Raw genomic sequence first — 5,840 nt, 5'->3', positions numbered from 1 at the left:
TTGTGGAAAGCCCTGCATTCCGCGCAGGATATAGAATTGAATCAGCTCTGCGCATGCGCCGTGCGGCACAAAAAAATGGCAGCCACCATGAAGGAAGGAGATCCGGAGTTTTCAAACATTTGCTTAAGTGTGAAATCGCAAAATGGTATTCTAGCGAACAACAAAATAGTAAAGATTCAGAAAAACAAATCATTCAGTGATCATTTTAATAGTGTAATTTCATCCGAACTAGGCCTAACGCTCGATTTAGAACTACAAAAAGTCCGTGTGTCGGACATTTTAAGTACCTTTGTAAAAGTTTTGCAAATGTTGCAGTCAGCATTTAAAATGCTAACTTAAAGTTTTTGTACAAGTTTCAGTTGATTAAACTGTCATATTTTATTAAATGTGTCTGCTTTTGTAATAAAAAAGTACTGAAAGAAAAAGCAAACACAGCATTGCGATTTCTTATCCATCCATATATAAAAAAATTAAAAAATCCCTCCCTCCCGACTGAAATTTTTTTTGCTCACCCCGTGGACAGGAAACGGATTTTTTTTTAAGGATGGCATGAGATGAGATGAGACAAATGTGCAATATGAATGAACTGTACCCAGATAGCATTACAGTCCGCGACTGATGTTCTAAGGTCCGCATTGGCTCTGTCTGACAGGCCAACCCTTTCCCCGGGTCAGCGTCGTGAGCAGAATGATACACACAGTGATAGGTTTATACACCTGCGGGGCGGGACCGTGCGGGCGCGCTCTTCAACAATTTCAACAGACTCCAACAATTTCTTCAACAGACACCACTTCAGTCCAGTCCACTCGCTGTATGCAGCACTTGGCAGACTTTTTCGGTAAGTGCCTTTTTGACATTAAGTTGTTTTATGATGATACGATTCTTTTGGATGAATAACCATAGTATTTTACGGAACGGAGCTAAGGTTGTTTGGGATAAGTTATTTTGTGTATGATCGTGTTTGAATCATGCCATTTTGAGAACTGATAAATGTTTCTCATCTTCAGGTACAAGGGGCTGAGCACGAGGCTAATGATGACGTGTGATTGTAGAGAGGGGTGCTCTCTGAGGGCGCAGATTCACATGTGTGAAGAATTTGTATCAATACCATACACTGCCATTTTCTTTCTTTCTTTTTTTTTTAACCCAATTTTTAAAGCCGTGGTTCACTTGACATGCTGGGCCTGCGTGAACTTCAGGACATTTTGGCGTGAAAGCAACCTCTCCTCAGCGACAGCATGCATAAGGTTCACTTTACAAGCCTGGACCGTGAACTTGAGTACATTTTGGTGTGAAAGCCATCTGTTTTACTTGTATGGTGTTTATAATGCAGTTCAGCACTCAATCCATGTTTTACATACTGTATATAGTGATGTATACAATGCAGTTCAGCACGTTGAACATTGTTGACATTGTTTAACTTTTTATTGCACTGTGTCAGAAATTTTGTGAGCTGATACCAATTACCAATGTGAAAATAGCTGATCGACAAAGTCACATGTTCACATGTCAATAAAAGCACTTTGTGATTGAAAATTTTTCTTAACATTTGTCTTATTAATGCTAATGAAGCAAACTTGGGGGTTCACCTCAGACGGTTGTTGTACATATCTGGACTACATCCGGCCCTGATCTGGCACTGATCCAACTCACATCCGTACCTGATTTGGGCAGTGCAGAGAGAGGTTTTTAGTGATCTGTGTCGGACATGTCCCACATCCGTTCCAGATCCAAAAATTGTATCTGTGCGGGATACGGGGCGGAGAGCAAAAGTTATGTGGGACAGATCCGTTTGCTGTATTCAGACCGGACTTTGGGGTACATCCGGTGTTGATCTGGCTCAGATCAAATTGCTATCTGGGTAGTGCAATGGTATGATATGATATAGATATTTGCAGTATATACAAAATACGGTATGAATAAACAGTAGTGCAAATGGTGATAGTGCAGTGATAGTGCAGGGAAGTCAGTTCAAGTCAATTCAGTTTGTTGGGGGGGTGAGTTTGTGTGTGTGTGTGGGGGGGGGGGAGCGGAGTTCAGCAGTGAGACAGCTGAATGTTGTGCCTCTTCTGAAGACAAGGTTCCTACACTAAGAATCATTTGAAAATTAATGACATTTAATGACATTTTTACACTCATTTTAATGACTTTTTAATGACAATTCTATATGAATGCTATGCTAAGTTATATTCCAATGGACCAGTACATGATGAATTTAACAGTAAATAAAGCAAAGCACAAGACATGTTGTACAATGTGAAAAAAATCTTTATTGATTTTTTTAGAATTCTTTTTTTTTTCAAGAACTGTTCAAATCCCTGAAGGATTTTGTCTTTTCGTCCAACTCTTTTTTTGGTTTCGATAAGTTCCTCCTTTTTAGACTTTCTTTTCGATCTAACACTACGTTCACACTGCAGGCTGAAGTGACTCAAATCCGATCTTTTCGCCCATATGTGACCTGTATCCAATCTTTTATTGACAATATGAACGACACAGATCCGATTTTTTCAAATCCGACCCAGGCCGTTTGGATATGTGGTGCTAATTCCGATTCCTATCCGCTCTTCTCATATGCGACTTCAGTCTGAACCGCCAGGTCGCATTCATCCGACTTACACGTCATCAACAAGCCACAAACGTCACTATTCCGCGCTGAAGTAGGCGGCGGGTCTCTCAAAAAAGTTACAACAACATGGCGCATAATCACGGGCGCAGATAGAGGGTGGGACGAGTCATATTTAAATTCACCTCGTTCGGTCCCCCCCACTTATAGGGAGGAAAAAACGTCTATGCTGTCTTTCTTTGCACAAGGCAAACCTCACGGAAAAATCAAAAGACTAATTACCATTCGGTTTATTGAGGTGCACAGCAGTGTATACATATAGTTGCAACAACTCACATAAAACAAAACAAAGACTGATATTCGGTTGGTTGAGCTGCGCAGACTGCACAGGTTGCGAGCTCGAGCTTGGTTGCTATGGTTACTAACAACAAGTTTGACAGGCATGTTGGGGTTGGTTTGCTGGCAGCTTTGTTCCCCCCCAGTTCAAAAAACGTATCTGCGCCCCTGCGCATGACATCAATGCGAGGGACGCTTCGGGCTGTGAAGGTTCTGAATCTTCTCAATGGAAGGACGCAGAGGTTGGGGAGCTGATTTCCATTTGGGGGGAAGCAGCTATTCAAGCTAGATTGGATGGGTCATACCGCAACCGGGCGGTTTTACTTCCGTAAACACTGGCCATGCTCACTGCGTGTGACGTCGTCGTATCCTGCAGTGCGCATGCGGAACACTTTTAGGTCGCTTTTCGTTCATACTGAGGATCACATACAAGTCGCATATATTTGTTAATGTGAACGACCTCACAAAAAAATCGGATTTCACAAAAAAATCGGAATTGAGCATTAAGCCTTGCAGTGTGAACGTAGCGTAAGTGCGTTGGCCTGAGCAACTTTCTCTGCCATTTTCTCTTTGGATTTGGCATTTTCCGCCTCTTCAGAAAGATGATCTGCATTTGTTTCAAGAGTGTCAATGACGGACTCCAGTGTTTTGCATTTTTTTCTTAACGTATCTAATTCATCTTCCATGTCTTTTCTTTTTCTTTTCTTCACTCAATTTTTTCTTTGATTTTCTTCAAGGTAATTCCTGTATCTCATTCTGGCAGCTGAGGCTGACTTCAGCATATCCTTTGTGATCGGTACCTGAAGTGGCCCCCCATAATCCTGAATAGCATCATACACTATGCGCTGTGCCACTACTGTGTCCTGATGTTGGTTATCCTGCAGTACCTCTTTGTTAACAGAGAAACCTCTTTCAACGCATTTTTTCCCATGTTTCCCAACGAACGTGTTTTTTTACACACACGGCAGTAGAAAGCGTATTTATCTGCATTTACCGGCGTGACCCACGCTTTGAATGGTTCGTCTTCCACCCAACCTTCGTTGAATACGCACTTCCGTGCCGGTGGCATTGTTATCGCGTGTTTACTGTGATACGGGTGAATGATTAACTATAATAGCGCCATTTATCAAACACGAGGTGAAATAGGATGATTGCGCATCATCTTCTGCGCATATTGAGATATTGAGAAATTCCGCTCTGTGATAGCCGCTCCTGTTTTAAAGATTTGGCCAACTACGTAATTAATGACTTTTAATGACCTTAAAAAGAGAAAATTGGAATTAATGACTTTTAATGACTTTTAATGACGCGCGGGAACCTTGGAAGAGTACAATAGCCAGCTCTTTTGTTCATACCTCACAAAACCTGTGCTTCTGCCGTTTGTCCCTTCTTAGAATTACCTTGCCCGGGACGGAATCCACCAGGGGGCGAGGTAAGGTATTAGGCAGAGACCCGTCCACCCGTAAATTTGACGGGCGATTGCCGATTTCAACGGGCAAGTATACACACAGACGGATACTGAAACGGACGATAATGCCGAAAATTTTCGCACATGAATACTCCCACATGTCGTCCGATAAATCCAGTTATGTTCCGCCCACACACGGACTGGCCATCGGGAGTAGCGGGAGTTTTCCCGGTGGGCTGGTGGTTCAGCGTGGGCCGGCGGAGAAAAAAAAAAAAAAACAGTTGCGCGCTGGCCTTTAATATGATAAGCAATGTTAACAGTTTCTTTAACAAACTGTTAACATTGCTTATTACAGTTGCGCGCTGGCCTTTAATATGATAAGCAATGTTAACAGTTTGTTAAAGAAACTGTTAACATTGCTTATCATATTAAAGGCCAGCGCGCAACTGTTTTTTTTTTTTTTTTTTTTCTCCGCTGGCCCACACTGAACCACCGGCCCACCGGGAAAACTCCCGCTACTCCCGATGGCCAGTCCGTGTGTGGTTCCGCCATCATTTACAAATCGTAAGAAACACAGTTTAATACGAAAAATACTGAAAACTTGAAATGAAAAATCAGAATATTTCATCGTTTCCGCCATTTTGGCCCGCACTGAATCTTGTAACATGCGGACTGAATAAATCGCGAATTCTGATTGGTCGAAAATTGCCAAACACCCTGCGTTGTAGTTTCCTCTTTCTTGGCGGGAGAACCGCATTTTTTTTTGCTGACTCACTCTTCTGGATCAAGATGAATCCCAACAAACGCCCCAAATTGAATGTGACAAAAACTGATTCGTTTTTCCACAAAAAGACAGAAAAGGTATGTGTGATACATTGATTAACAAGGGGGTTTCATTGGGGTATGGTAAAATAGAATACTGTTGGTTTTTTTTTTTTATTAAATACTGTAACTAGATCAAAAGATTATATACAATTCATTGTTGTTTATTTTCTTTTCACTTTTGTTACCAAATCAAACACCATACATACATCTGATACATTCAGGAGTGAAACTGAAAAAAATACAAAGTAAAAATATGCAATATTTCTGATCAAAAATTACACGCCATTTCACCCTGAAAATGTCCTAGAATGCAGGAAATGAAGTCTAAATTTCAAAAATTTTCTGGGGGGGCATGCCCCCAGACCCCCCTAGAGGGACTTCGCGCCTGTGGCGCTCGTCTTCGCACCTGCGGCGCTTATCAGGATTATATAAAATATTATTTTTGACTGGTAAATTTCTTTTTCTGCCTAATACCCTAGGGTGAGGTATTGTTTTCGGTTGGGTTTCTTTGTTTGTTTGTTTGTTAACCATATTACGGGAAAACTGCTGGATCAATCTTCATGAAACTTTCAGGATAGATGGGCATTGGTCTCAAATAGAACCTCCAACATTTTGAGGGTCATCCGGTCAAGGTCACCAAAAAGGTCAAAATCGTTTTGTTGTGGCTACTGCCTCATATAGACCTCTTGCAGTCACGTGACCAGAATG

The sequence above is a fragment of the Neoarius graeffei genome, chromosome 11 (assembly GCF_027579695.1).
Source record: "Neoarius graeffei isolate fNeoGra1 chromosome 11, fNeoGra1.pri, whole genome shotgun sequence".
Taxonomy (NCBI): Eukaryota; Metazoa; Chordata; class Actinopteri; order Siluriformes; family Ariidae; genus Neoarius; species Neoarius graeffei.
Note: the sequence above shows the minus strand (reverse complement) of the source record.